Source organism: Sprattus sprattus (genome assembly GCF_963457725.1).
Source record: "Sprattus sprattus genome assembly, chromosome: 18".
NCBI classification, from domain to species: domain Eukaryota; kingdom Metazoa; phylum Chordata; class Actinopteri; order Clupeiformes; family Clupeidae; genus Sprattus; species Sprattus sprattus.
The window spans coordinates 3382336-3398327 of NC_137916.1; the positions used below are offsets into that span (position 1 = coordinate 3382336).

A 15992-nucleotide genomic window follows, 5' to 3' on the forward strand; every position below is an offset into this window, starting at 1 on the left:
CACTGTGCTCTCCTTCGCATTCAACCAGTTATGTATTCATATCCTTATTACATTAATGTCATGTGTTAAGTCCTCCCCCCAACACACAGATTTCCAACGAAACCTACTGATAACACGAAGACTTTCTTCTGAGCAGATGTCTGACCTCACCCCGTCCGCGGCTCTATAATAGCGGAGCGCTCTTGGCTTGTGTCTAGAGACTCCTGGCTAACGTAACGCGGGGAAGACCTGGGTTGCATCTCTTAAAGAAAGAGGCATTTTTTTCGTTCCTCCTCTAGACCTTAAGGGGGCTTTTTAAACGTTTGGTCAGCGAGCTGGTTTCTGGAAAACATCTGAATCATACTCTAACCAAGCCCAGCTGCGCAGTGGATGCTTGCGTCTGTACGTGTGGGAGAGTGACTGGATGTGTGTGTGCGTTGGATTTGTATGGGGAAGAGGGAGAGAGTGTGTGAGTGTCTGCCTCGCCGTTGTCTCCAAAAAGGAAAGAATAGGGTGGAAAAAAAATTGGACGTGCTTCTCCCCTGTTACTTTTTTTAGGCATGAACGCGGAGACGTGCGTTTCATACTGCGATATGACATCCATGGATTCATATTATGGTCCATCAGCGCCACACGGTAGGGATCACCAATCCAATCCGTTTAGGGCATTCCAAGCCAGTGACACCAAATACAGCTCCTCTTTCCTGACCAACAAAGGTCAACCGTACGGGGAAAAGTCTCGTAGCCCGTTCCAAGCGGAATGCCAACCCCTCGACAGTAGTGTTGGGGAAAGCACCTTTAGCAAATACCAGCACTTCATGCAGAGACCGTCCTGCAAAACTCCCCCTGAAGGAAGCAAACTGCACACGGACGTCGGACACAACGGAGGACTGGGCTCCTGTTATGGTGAGTTTACCCCCGTGACGAAAACTTTAAATCTTTTAAACGCCGACACTTTGTAAATAGAGAGAGAGAGAGTGAGAGAGCGAGAGAGGCGCAGTTCTGTGCAGAGATCTGTAAGTGATTTACAGAAGAGCGTTGACATTTCAAAACATCTTCTAAGCGATCGGAAATCCGAGAGGTGAAATTGAGTGAGGCAGATCTGTGGGCTAAGGTTGTTTGTCTTTTCTGGACACTGTTCCACTGGCGGGCAGGCTATGCTTGCGTCCGTTGCTTCATTCTTACGCGGTTTTCAGACGTTTCCAAGATAGCGGTGCACTCAGTCAGAGGAACGCTGTGCTCCAGTACAGAGTCGTCTGTTGCATTTGATGCTGCCGTCCTTGTGACCGATTTTCTCTCTTACTTGGGTCATCATTCGGGAGCTCCGGCCGCTACTGGAGCTCTTACCAACTGAATGCGCTGGACTTCACAACTTGCTACAAATATTACTGCCCAATCTAGCCCAGTAACACAATTACGACGAGGCATAACCTCGCTGTCTATTACATTTTCTCCTTTGACGATTCAATTCAATTATATTTAATGCGATAATCTGCATTACAATCCTTAATATTGGTGCTGAATCGGACAATTGAATTAACACGTTTTCAGTTTATGTCTGCAGCGAGCTGTCTTTAGCAAGTTTGAAAGACACCGGGTCTATTCCCCATGCAATGCGAGAACAAGACAAACATATCTCAGTGAAATGCAGGTTTTGTGAGTAAAACTCAAAACTTTGTCAAACTCAGAGCGACAGGGGTCTTGCGCAGATGCATGGAGCTGTAGGCTATTACAACAGGAACATCAGAAGGGTTTACAACCAGAGAAAAGCCAAGGTTAAGTTAACAATCCATCGATCATCCAGCGACTCTCTCTCTCTCTCTCTCTCTCTCTCATTCACGCACACACGCACCCCCCCCCCCCCCCCCCCCCCCCCCCACACACACACACACACACACACTTGAACCCTCTATCATTTCCCCCATGTGAGTTGCTGAGTTGAGATATCACATAGGGCCTACTCAAAATCTACATCGTTGCCACCCTATCCAGATCATATATTAGCCTATTTGGCTTCCTAACCAAACACAAGTAGATGTTTGTCTTCATACGTGGAGGGGATAGATTCCGCCCGATCCTTTTGACAGGACCAAATAGGCGCTCTCTCATGCATGAACGCCCGCCAAGGTGGTGTTCAAAACCAAGGTGGACGCGTGCGCACCAATGGTAGCCTGGTGTCCCTATGAAGACTAAAGACAACAGACGTTGATTCATGGACAAAATAATGACACGCACTTTACACCCCTTACATGAACCAGAAGCTCGTCTTCTGACTGATAACAGGAAGGTAAGACTATAAATTGAACAAGAACACCGTATCGTTCTCTGGCACATGAGCAAGCTGTGCGCGAGGTCAGCGGGTGGCCCCGGAGGCGGAAAATGGCCCCTCGAGGCCGAACCCCCTGAGTTGTCTCTACTGCGGCCCCAATCCAAACGACTTGACCTTTACACGCATTTAATGTCGCCTTCACGATTAGGCCTACATGAAATTTTAAATTCATATTCGAAATTTCAAATAGCATGGTTTATTTAGGATGACGCCAAAAAAGGAGGAGAGTTGATAGTAACGTATGTAATAAGCTCATTTTGTGGTTGCGTGTCAATAGAAGGCCTTCAAGGCCTCTGTGTGGGTGCGTCCTAGGTGAAGTTTAGTTTTCAGGACAAAGTGGGGGGGGGGGGGGGGGGGGGGGGTCAGGGATGTTTGCTTTCTTAGTTTAAAGAGTTTAAACGCGCAGATACAACTATAACACAACTGGTTGTTTTGATTTTTCAGAAATAACTCAGGCTCGACTCAAAGTTAAATATTACCACCAGATTACTGAAAAATGTAAATAATAATAACTTATTAATAACAATTGTATTGCATCATTAGAACAGTTTTGACCCTAACTAATGTTTTATTTATGAATCCAATTTTATCAGAACAACGGCATTATTATAATAATAATATGAATCATTATTAATACGAATAATAATTATTATAAAAACAACAATAATTATTATGTGTTGTTTTTGTTGCCATTGCTCTTGTTTTTTTTATACTGATCCATTTAGAAATGACTTTTATCCGAATCAATGGGAGTAGAAGAGTAGAATGAGTGTAAAAAATGTGTCCATATTTAGAGCAGGCATAGAGATCCATTTGACCGTTTTGTTTAGAGAAATCCGTTATTTCACAGCGAATAAATAAGAAGGATTACCGAGCGGCTGCCACGGAGCTCAGGATCCAGACCGGCCCTAGGCTGGCCATCTCGCGGAGGATCTGCCTCACCCGCTGGAAAAGCTCCGTCCATGTTTTCCACGTGTGGAGCAGGATTTCTCCGAAAAGAAAGTTTGATCTCGTTACATCTGGCTTCCAAATAACATATTCCATGTGTAGCCTGTGCGCGAGGGGATTACAAAATCATAACCCTGCTTCCCGTCGCCTTAAATGAGCTCGCTCCTTGGGCCAGGGAAGGGTTCGCAAGTCTTTCCCGCGCTGAAAAGCATAAATGTACAATACAATAGATATCATGTGTTAGTTAAATTTGATATGCAGGTTTTTGAGTAGTCTTAACAAATTAAAAAACGGGGAAATTTTACTAGGAGTGAATGGGTCTATAGCTTCGCGACATAAATCTGTCAGGAGAATTTGGACTGAATGGAAATTGTGGTGTCGGGGCAGAGCTATAAAGTCACTTCACAAAGCCGCAGCAGTCAAGAACTCGTTTTCAAAACCAGCACCGTTTGGTCCGTGACTTCATAACGACTAGGCTATAACAGACACGATTTCATCAAAGACAACCCAGAAAGGCGACCTTTCCTTTCCGAGATGAATGAAAGCTGACTAACGACTGCAGCTTCCGAGACTCAGCTTCCGAGGGAAAAGGAAAGGGAAATATAATTACACGTCCCATTTGGCCAGGTACATCCGATAATAATCATATAGGCCTATTATCAATAATAAAAAAACAAACTATGACAATAAAATAGTAACATCAACAAACATAATAAAATAATAAACACCTATGTTACACATAGCCTATAGGCTAGGCCTATACAATATGATACACAGACCATTAATTCTGCTAATGCTCATGTAGGCTCCAAATATATAGCCTATATCTTAAGAGAGAGCGAGAGACCTCCTCCTTCTTTTTAATGTATTAGGCTACCATATTATTAATGAATTATATTTCCATTGTTATTGTTGTTGTTGTTGTTGTGTTAAATGAGATGCCGAACCTGTGCATATAAAACAAACGAATTGTAGAAGGAGGTTACTCAAATTCTTTCAATTTCTATTGAAAAACATACTTTTAATATTTGTATCTTTAAACCCGCAATATGCTTTCTGCGAATTCAAATTATTTTAAGGGTTTACACAATTAGCGCTATTGTGTTTCACTTGGATAGATGTGAATAGCTACAATTATCTTGAAACATACGACAGATATTGAAACAAGACATTCGTTTATTAGGTTAGGTGAAACAAACATTTATTAGGTTAGGCCTATTATTCATCCATATTTGCAACTTCTCTGACAATCTATTCTCTCGACTAAAGACGTCGCTTAAACTCAAATTCAAAACTCAAAACTCAATTTCCACAGGCGGAGAAAGGCCTACACCCGAGAATGTAAAATTAGGATCAGCTGCTCATAATATAGCAATAGTTAAAAACATAGTCTATTAGGCCTATAACATAAGCGTTAAAAAACGGCACGAACATTAAACTTATCCGTGTCCAGTTAAACAGGTAAACATTTATTTAACTTACAAATTCTAGTGGGGCCTCGGGATTTTCAAAAGACACTAGGCTATTATGTTTGTAGTGAGGTTCGAAGCACTCATGGGTTCGAAGACTCATTTCAGGAGTCTGCCGTTAGTGAGCAACACAAGGCCTAGAGGGGACAGAAGAAGTTTAGAGAGAAGTCCAGCGGGAGGAGGAAATTTAGAAAATTACCTTTTTGAAAGAGTATATGAAGGGATCAGCGTAATTGATCTAGAGGACTTTGTGAGGCACACGCTGTGGTCAAGGCATCGTCTTTAAAGTGGAAACACATTGCCGCCATTTCCCCAACCTGTTAAAAACCCAAGCCGTTTGAACAGGCTTCTACTGTCGTTATGAAAGTGTCCGACGCATATTTGTCATTGCGACCTGGAGTTACCGTTAGTTCTTAAACAGCACGAGCCCTTTTAATGGTAGGATCCAGGCACACGCGGTGATAACAGCACATCTCCCATTTCGCCGGATTTAGGAGTTTCTTTTTTTTTTTTTTTTTACTGTTTTGGGGACTAATGATAATGGAATGGCTTGTCGAGAAAGCCCTTCCTCGGTGTAGCCAAGACAGCGACTTTATTCTCAAATTTATAGTCCTTGAGCGGGGACATTTTGAATTACGACTGAAGTTGGCGATAGGCCTACTAGGCCTGCAGAGTTCCTGAGCTGCTTTGACGTCGCGGCGTTTCTCCATGAGGCCTGTCCTCTTTGAAGATAAAATTCCTCCGCAGTTTGGGGAAGACCTACTGAAAGTTTGTTGCTGTTAGTATTGGACAGAGGTGGGTTTTCCAAAGCCTCCTTAACATTACGTCATTCGACAGTTATATCTTCAGGTATAGGCCGGGGGTCGGCAATAGGCGGACCGCGGTCCGGGTCCGGACCCAACTGACGTCCTCTCCGGACCGAGACACAATTGCAACAATAAAATTAATAATGCGATTTTTTTTTTATATATATATATAATTTTGACCAAGCAATTTTAACAACTGATGCTTTTGAGTGACTTTTATAAACCCGTTAAATACATTAAATTAACTATAACTTTATGGTAGGCTATGTTTTTGTTTAAACCTTATAATGCCAGTAGCCAATCAGATGATAGCCTATACGCAGCACGTGCTCGCTGTCAAAGCTGCGAGCTGTGGGACTGGTGCACGCAAGCGCTGCAAAATTGACATTGCCTTCAGTTGAGAGAGAAAGCTTCATTGCAGTTCAAGCGAAAGATGGCGTGCTCTAAGAAGAGAAAGGTAGATAGTGAGAACAGAGCTTTTAAAGAGGAGTGGACAGACTTTTTCATGTTCATTCTGCCTGCGTGCAGCTCTAAGCCTGTGTGACTGATATGCTCCGAGACGGTGGCGCTCGTCAAAAGCAGCAATGTAAAACGCCACTAGGTAATGAAGCACAAAGAATTCGATATAAATTACCCTCTCAAATCCGAAGTGAGTGCACAAAAAATAAACGATCTTAAAGCCCAATATGCCCGATCTACAAACATGTTGACTTATTCATTTACTGCCCAACAACGAACAAACGAGTGTTCATTCCGAGTAGCATGGATTTTGGGTCAGAATAAAAAAGCTTGAAATGAAGACCTTCATTTGATCTGATAGTCAGTTGTTGACCAAACATGCACTGATACTACTAGCGCCTAAAGTACTTATATTGGCTAAATATGCCTCTGAATCATAATGCACACCTTGACTGTTGGTACATAAAACACATGCAGTCCTATATCAGTGAAAACAACGGTCATAAAAAATGTGTGATAGACCCCCGGACCCAAGCTTGAGGATTTTTTTAAAAACTGGACCCATTAGGATTTTAATTGCCTACCCCTGGTATAGGCCCTACCTTCACTTTAGAGGCGTTTCCCAGAACGTCCTTAGGTAGGTATAGGCTAAGAAGGTATAGGCTACTTTCTCCAAGAGAAGCTGGAAACACGTGTTAGAGCCTAAAATGTTGTGGTAGTGTTTGGACGTGTGCACTGACGGAAATGTAAGCTAAGTAATGTGTTAGGCTACATCACATTTGTGTTTCATTAAATTTAAAAGACATTTTTGTATTATATTTTTTAATCCCGTGTGAATACAAATATATGAGTAACATCTATCGTAAACCTGTCCTTATCTGAGAACGTTTTTTACTTGCATAGTATTTTACTTGCATATTTCTTTTAAAATATCCTTTATAATAATGATCACCGCTCCAATCTGAGTAATTTCCATCATCACACGCATGCTCAAACCTAAGTGAATGATAGTAGCCTAATCAATTCCAGTGACGTGGATTCAGCCTCTTGGGGTATACAAGGGCATTGTTTGTGTACCGCGTAGAAAGGTGAACAACTTAAGGAAGGTATACCTTTCAAGTCTCTGTAAAACGCTAAGAGACAATGTTATGGGGAAACTTTAAACTCATGCGGGTTATATCCCCTCGCAGCTGATGTTTTTAGAGAAAAGGCTGTACCTGTAAATCTCAAACTGCGAGCCACCACACCAACGAGAGAGAGAGAGAGAGAAGACCAGACCATCAACCGGGGCTGCTTCTGCCGAGCCCAGAACCACATCAGATCCAATTTGATCTAAATATAGGCTAAGACAGAAAAACCGCCCTTGACTGAACGTAGGGTATTGAGATGTTAACGTGGAACATGAAATAGTAATGATATTGCCATCTGAGACTAAGGCTGAATCCCATTTCACCCCTTAGCCCTTCGCCTTTCCCCTTCCCCTCCGTTTTACGCGTTCACGTGGAGGGGTAGGGCTGTCCCAATTCACGTTAAGACAGAAAGGAAGGGGAAGGGCTTTCCACCCCTCCAAACGGAGATTTTCCGAGGGCACACTTCAAACGGAGGGGTGAGACCGATTTCCCCCAATGCATTGCGAACCCGTGATCATTAAAGAAGAAACATCGCGCGAGTCCCTTTAAAAATGTCGGAAACAGCAGGAAAAGCATCACGCAAAATGAAAGCATTTTCTTTGTAATTCATGGTTTTAAAACTTGTTTGATGAAATGTTGCATTGTGTAAATAACAGCTGCAGGCGCCATGTTTGTTTATGTCTGGTGAGTGACAGCTGTCGCTCTCCGGTAACGTAACAGCTGACGCAGCGTACTGATGATGTACGTAAGTGTTGAAGGGCTATCCCAATTCGTAGGGCTAGAGTTTAAACCCCTTCGACTACCCCTACGTTATGGCTCCGTTTAAAAAGGCGAGGGCCAAGGGGTAGGGGTAAGGGTAGGGGTGGAGATTAGAAATGGGATTGGGCCTAAAAGTAACTCTTGCATCAGTGGTGAGTGTGTGAACTCATTTGAAAAATAATCCGCCTTTCGACACATTCTGACCACTTCACTATACCTCGCGGCATTCTCTTCTCACCGCGAGCCCAGACAACGTGCTCGTGAAACTTCAGAGGCTGCGTGAGCCACACAGACCGTTATCATAACACCAGGAAGAGGGGCTGGGGGGAGAACCAGTGGCTAACTGACAAGAACAGAATGAGAGAGAAAGACTCTGTGGCACACTGAGAGTGTGGGAAAATGTGTGAAGTGTGAAAGTGTGTGTGTGTGTGTGTGTGTGTGTGTGTGTGTGTGTGTGTGTGTGAGAGAGTGACAGAGAGAGATGGGGGAATAAAATAAGAGAGGGCGTAATTGAGGAATAGAGACAAAGTGAGGGGGGGGGGGGGGGGGGGGGGGTCCAGAGAAACACTAAGGCAGAAACTCAGGGCAGAAGAACAACAGCAAGGAAAAAAAGACTGATGCTATCAGAAGGCCTAACCCAGCATCAAAACACACACACACGCGCACGAACGAACGCACACACACACACACACACACACACACACACACACACACACACACACACACTTGCATGCACCTACGTTCCTGTAGCAGCTCACAGTGTATAAATGTTCATTCGTTGTGTGCACAGACGTTCTCCTCATTTCATTTCCCTTAATTTGACTAACACCTCCACACCTCTAGAGGTCCCCAGAGGCCTTACGGGGCCCAGCCCAACACACTGGTCTGTACCAGTGCAGAAGAAGTGGCCTCTGCAGCCCCCACAGTGCCAGGAGTCTCTTTGGCTCGAGATCGAGCTGAGTGTGAGCGGAATCAGGTGGCTTGTGTTTTTAAAGAAGTGTGTGTATGTGTGTGTGTTGAGCAAAAAAAGCAGCTTGTTGTTGCATGTGAAGTAGGTTTATGTTCATGTCTGTGAGTGTGTTGCCTGGTTACGGTAGTGTAGAGAATAGGCTGTTCTCCATGGTAACATGTGATCAGTACACTGTCCAGATTTAAAGAGGATGAACAGAGGCAAGAAACATTGAGTCTGTGTGTGTGTGTGTGTCTGTGTATGTGCTTATACATCTGTGTGTGTGTGTGTGTGTGTGTGTGTGTGTGTATGTGTTTGTGTTTATGTGTGCGTTTCTGTTTTATCTGTGAAAAATAGTTCCAAAAATATCCTTTTGATTTTATGCTCTCCCGTGTCATCGATGTGTTTTTGTGGAGTGTTACTGGAGTATTAAAGAGTGTTACTGGAGTGTTACTGGAGTATTAAAGAGTGTTACTGGAGTGTTACTGGAGTATTAAAGAGTGTTACTGGATTGTACTGGGGTGTTACTGGGGTATGACTGGAGTATTACTGGAGTATTACTGGAGTGTAAAAACACCTCTGGGTCTGTGGGCCATAAAGACAGACTGGTCCAGCAGAACCACTGTTCTGTCCCCAGCCAGCACTGTAGTGAGATCACCTTTAACTTCATGAGATGGAGAAATAGAGACAAAGGGGAAAAGACAGAGGAGGGAAAAGGGAGGGAGAGAGAGAGAGAGATGGGGACAAAAACAGAGGAGGGGAGAGAGAGAGAGGGGGACAGAAAGGTACAGAGAGCGAGAGAGAGAGAGTGAAAGTGATCATCTGTTTCGCAATTTTGAAATTATTTTAAAGTGTTTGTGTTGCTGGCTTTGGTTACACTGCTAAGATATTCATGTTTATGAAGGATAAAAGCTGAGAGACAGACAGAGAGATTACCCCTTCGCATGTCCATGTGTGCGCGTGTGTGTGTGTGTCTGTGTGTGTGTGTGTCTTTTAGTGTGTGGACACATTGATAAGCCATCAGCATGTCCATGTGTGCGTGTGTACGTGTGTCTGTGTGTGTGTGTGTGTCTGTGTGTGTCTTTCTGTGTGTGTGTGTGTGTGTGTGTGTGTGTGTCTGTCTGTCTGTGTGTGTGTGTCCTTTAGTATGTGGACTCAGTGATAAGCCATGAGCAGTTCCTTTAGTATGGGGACACATTGATAGAATGGGTGTGGCTGCATGTGGGTGAAGTTGGAGGGTTAGCCTGGTGAGGCTAGTGATGCAGTGCTAGTGAGCTCCCCCAGGCGCTACTGTCGCCCTGTGAGGCCTGATCTCAGGGCCAAAGCCTGCACTCTCACCAGGGCAATCTGCCTGGGACAGGCTGCCTTGGGCCTGGAAACTGGGGACAGCACCAGGGCCAGTCTGCTGGAGGGGAGCCAACCACCCCAGGGACCCAAACGAGTGGAGTGGGGACTAGCAGTGATGAGCAGAGACGTCTGAGGGTGTCTCTGTCTGTGTGTGTGTGTGTGTGTGTGTGTGTGTGCGTGTGCGTGTGTCTGTGTGTGTGTATGTGTGTGGGTGTGTGTGTGTGCGTGCGCACACAGACCTTTCTGCTCATCACCGCTAGTCCCTGCACACACACACACACACACACACACACACACACACACACACATACACACACACACACACACATTGTGAGGCCACGCTTGCATTCTGGAGAACTTCTTATGCTGACCAGCTGGACCTCTCTCCCTGATATCAATGGGAAGGGATTAGCATCTCAGAAGGTTAGCATCTCATCATAGTAATAATAGATGTCACACTGAATCAATCTGACATCACTGCGATCTCTGTGAGCATCTGTACGGATCTGGGCAACCAGATCTGACACTGTTATATGTGAAGACAGGCCTCAGTTAATGTAATAGGCCTCTGGATGTTTTTTGCCATCCTCTGCCAGTGTGTGTGTGTGCATTTGAAGTGTTCCAGTGAGCCATTGTGTGTGTATGTGTGTGTGTGTATGCATTTGTAGTGTTACAGTGAGCCATTGTGTGTGTATGTGTGTGTGTGTGTGTATTAAGCTGGCCGTTTCTGGGGCAAATGTTCATTTCTCCGACCCCTGACCTCTGAACCCCTTACGTCAATATCAGAGTGTTTTTCCCAAACAATGACTACTCCCTTCCTCTGCTCTCCTCTCTCTTCTTACCCACCGTGAAGGTGTGTGTGCGTGTGTGTGCATGTGTTAGAGAGGGAAAGGGAGAGGGAGGGAGAGAGAGAGAGAGGGAGAGGGAGCGGGAGCGAGAGAGAGAGGGAGAGAGAGGGAGAGAGAGGGAGAGGGAGAGGGAGAGAGGGAGAGGGAGAGGGAGACGGAGAGGGAGAGGGAGAGGGAGAGGGAGAGGGAGACGGAGAGGGAGAGGGAGAGGGAGAGAGGGAGAGGGTGAGGGAGAGGGAGAGGGAGAGGGAGAGGGAGAGGGAGAGGGAGACGGAGAGGGAGAGAGGGAGAAGGAGACGAGAGAGCCCGAAGGGAAAATATACATGAAGAATGAGGAGATGGACAGACAGAGAACCCCCCCCCCAGTGAGACAGAGAGCCCTACAGTGAGACAGAGAGCCGTAGAGTGAGACAGAGACAGTAAAACAGAGAGAGTGAGACAGAGAGCCGTACAGTGAGAGTGAGACAGAGAGCCGTACAGTGAGAGTGAGACAGAGAGCCGTACAGTGAGACAGAGAGCCATACAGAATCGATTAGAAAACCAAAGGAAACCAAATAGCAAATGTTTTCCCTCGTACCACCTATGTGAGTGTGTGTGTGTGTGTGTGGGTGTGTGTGTGTCTGTGTCTGTGTGTGTGTGTGTGTGTGTGTGTGGGCCTGTGACCCCACCTTTATCTAAGGGAGTGGCTGAAACCAGACTGAGGAGGTCTTAAAGAGAAAAAATAAAAGATTAGTTTTGACCAGGGCTTTGAACCAGAATTTTTTCCCAATTGGTTCGTTCCGAACAGAAACAGTAACGTTTCCGGTTTTCGTTTCAACCCTAAAATTGACGTTCCTGAACCGGTTAGAACAAAAAAATAAAGTTCCTGAACCGGTTAATAGCGTTCCATGTCAGCTGCGGGACATACAAATAAGTAGGCTGATCATTAGGACTTTAAAATAATCTTATATGTCTCTATCCTGTCATTAAACATTAAAAAAGCACTATAGGCTACATTATGTGAGCGGCATAACTGTAATTCTGACATTTTGTAAGTATTATACATGAGTTAAGACAAGGAAAATGTATGCTATTTGGCAAACAAAACATAACAGCATATTAAACTCATTAACACATGCCCAAAACCTTATCAGGGCCCAGAGGGAAATGAAAAAAGGATTCTGCCTATACTGCAACAGAATTGACAATATGAATGAAAGATTGAATGAATGAATGAATTTGAAAGAAAAAGACTGGCCTATAGTACAGCAACACTTGGCTTTATACACGGGATAAATAGATTATGCTTGCACAGCACGGAAATTGGCAATAGTCATAAATGGAAAAAAAAAGATTATGCCTGTAGGCTACAGTAAGAAACCTGTCAATACTCATATCATAACATCATAGGTGTTAACCTACAATTACTAGTATGAACTAAGTGCAAAGTGAAAAATGAAAGGGAAATTAAAAAAAGGTTCTGCCTGTACAGCAACAAAGAGGACAAGATTCATGAATGAAAGAAAAGGACTAGCCGATACAGCAACACTTGGCTATTTTCACAAAACGGAAATGGGCAATATTCATAAATGCAAAAAAGTCCATAGGCTACTCATATGATAACATCATAGGCGTTACCATCATTAGTATGAACAAAGTGAAAGCTGTATTATATTTTTTACGATACAAAGGTCTGAAGTATGTTTGCACACTACAAGCCAAACTGACGATTCAATCGAATGAAAAGAATATCCTCTAGGACCTTCTCATTCAATGGTGACCTGAGCGGAGAAAAAATAAACTTAAGACAGGAAAATGCGCGCTCCACACTAGCCTGCGTGTCTGCGAATCTGGATTCGTCAAAGCCATGGAGGCCCAGTAACGGAGGACGTTCTCGTTGCGCTTTAAACGCGCTTCTCTCGAATAAGCATCCATCAATGAGGCAATGGACACCTTGCCCTTTGGCACGACAGTGTTTTTCTCTTTTTCTTTGGCCATTAGAAGCTGCTCTATTTCATCTGCCTCATCTTCGGACGAGGAGGATGTTGCGAGCTCTGCTCCGGTCTCTGAGCTAATAGATACGTTTTGGATGACGTCTCAAGTGCGGCACAGATGTACTTTCGCCATCTCCGCTTGATTTTCTGTCAGAAATAATCGATACCTCGGATCAACAAACAATGCTGCCACGAAGGCATCATTTTCAAACAGTGTATGCTTGCGTACTTTTATGCACTGAACCAATCGTTTGGCAAAGGTACCATCAGTTTAGTCGGTATCCAACACACACTTCAGCCACAAACCATAAAAGTCACCTGCAGTAAGCTGTTCTGTTTGGATGCATTTAGTTCTTAGCTCGCAAAGTCGGTCAAGCATGTCATGTGTGGAATGCCAGCGTTTCGGGCAATCAACTATGGCCCTCTTGTGGCCCATTCTTTTCAGAACAGTAACAACATTTTTTGTCCGCAACTTCTTGGCAACGCGTCTTGCTTTAGCGATAACGTTAGAGACTACTTTGTCTTTCAACGCATCTTCCACTGCTAATTGTAGTGTATGAGCTGAACACCGCACACTTCGCAACACATGTCCCTGAAAAACAGAGTCAATTTCAACAACAGGCTCCTGGCTTTCCTCACAATGTTCGGTCTCTGCTTCGCTCTCTTCCTCATCATCGCCCATCCCATTTGCTTGCATGTAGGATAACACCTTCACTGCTTTTTGCATGTTAGCGCCATTATCCGCTGTAATTGAGTAAACCTGCTTCAAACGGAACTTGTACTCGGCCAGTACCTTGCGTACAATGGAGGATATGTAGGCGCCTGTGTGTCTTTCTGTTAATTCCCTAACAGCCAGAGTTCTCAATTCAATGCGATCTCCACTATCATATTGAACATTTATGCCGAGGACAGAGCGGCCTCTACATGTAGCGCTGTCAATTTTCAGCATGAGAAGCCTACCGATCAGTTCATCCATGAGCTTTGCCCTTTCGCTTTGGGCTATATTTGACACCTTTTCACGAATGTTGGCCGAATTAATTGTGAAACCATTTCCAATGGCTTGTTGTAGGGGCTCAATTATCTTTCTAAACCCAGAGTCCTCCATTAAAGAAAAAGGTCTGCCATTAATTGTTACAAGCTCCAAGCAAGCATCAACAAGAACCTCAGGAGTGATAGGCACTGAAACTAATTTGGGCTTCTTAACAATAACGGCATCCAAAGTCATTTGCCCTGTACTGGTTCTCTTCTGGCCAAAATTACTGGATGAGTTGTTGTAGATATCCGGATGCCTTCTTTGAATGTGCCTCTGTAAATTCCCTCCATGATTTCCTGTAATTTCAACTGCACATCCCTCAATGTTACATTTTGATTTGTTCGTTGCGGGGTCAAATGAATAATGCTGCCGGAAACGATTCTCACAATGTCTTCCCATATGAACAAAAAAAGTTAAAACGCCAAATATGAGAACTACCGTATTAGCCTAAGTTTTAAATAAAGACTTAACAAACTAGGGGAGGTTATGCTGGGCAATAGCCAGGTAGTCTACTGCCAATGCTAACTGTCCAACTTATAGCTATAATTTCATTAACTTGGCCCTGCAGATTTTTACAACAATGCGTTGGAAATTCGTAGCCTATCTGAAAAGACAGAATTCTTATTTAAAAGCAAACATGTGTGAGATACTTGGTACAATATTAAGCCTACCTCTTCTTAAGATTGACTAAGTGACTGGTGGCCACAGCTTGTGCATAGATTTGATCTGATAAGCTGGCGGCGCGGCAAAGTTCTCTATCTAAGTGAATCACCGATCATATTGCATTTAGGAACCATGTGAAAGAACGAAAAAATAACGTTATTAACTGGTTACCATTATTTTAGGTAAACGATTCTGATCCGGAACATAATTTGTTTTTAAGTTTCTGGTTTCGTTTCTGTTCCTAGCAAAACATCAAAAGTTTCTGGTTTTCGTTTTCGTTCCGTGAACCGGTTCAAAGCCTTGGTTTTGACCCAAAGACACAGTTGAAAGTATATCTGTGGGGTAATATGTAAAATTTCTTTTGTTGCGTAATATGTATATATGTGGCGGAATATGTTATGTATATATGTGGCAGAATATGTTAAGGATATACAGTATGTGGCGGAATATGTTAAGGATATACAGTATGTGGCGGAATATGTTAAGGATATACAGTATGTGGCGGAATATGTTAAGGATATACAGTATGTGGCGGAATATGTTAAGGATATACAGTATGTGGCGGAATATGTTAAGGATGTACAGTATGTGGCGGAATATGTTAAGGATATACAGTATGTGGCGGAATATGTTAAGGATATACAGTATGTGGCGGAATATGTTAAGGATATACAGTATGTGGCGGAATATGTTAAGGATATACAGTATGTGGCGGAATATGTTAAGGATATACAGTATGTGGCGGAATATGTTAAGGATGTACAGTATGTGGCGGAATATGTTAAGGATATACAGTATGTGGCGGAATATGTTAAGGATATACAGTATGTGGCGGAATATGTTAAGGATATACAGTATGTGGCGGAATATGTTAAGAGAAGCGTGGGGCTGTGAGCTCTCATGTTGGTCAATGAAGAACAGGCTGCGTGGAGTCTGAGTAGCTCACTATCGATATCCCATCCTCAGATACCCCATCAGCAGGGCAGTGGGCAGTAGAGGCCAATGGGGAGGCATGGGGGCAGGAAAGAGGGGGCAGTCACAGCAGTAATGTAAGCCAGATGGAAGCTGCACCTACTGCCCCTCTTACCCCCCTGCCCCAAAACCTACCCCCCTCATACCCTCAGCTCAGACGTCTAAGTTCAGGGGGGCTCACACACACGCACACACGCACACACACACACACATATAACTAAATAAATTAAAGATACAATTTGCACAATTGCACAAATCCTTTACAGAGAAGTTTAAATAACACACTTAAGGGAATCAATGGGAATAAACATGCCCTTACTGCCTACAT

The 15992-nt window shown here is 43.9% G+C and overlaps 1 pseudogene across 1 annotated transcript in view; it reads left to right on the forward strand.

The window, feature by feature from the left end:
• Positions 1 to 539: 539 nt before the first annotated feature.
• The window catches only part of LOC308379785 (homeobox protein aristaless-like 4), a 50029-nt pseudogene continuing 34576 nt past the window's right edge, over positions 540 to 15992 (forward strand). Inside the window, exon 1 of the transcript in view lies at positions 540 to 885. The product of the transcript in view is annotated as a homeobox protein aristaless-like 4 (transcript). The remainder of the gene's footprint in view (positions 886 to 15992) is intronic.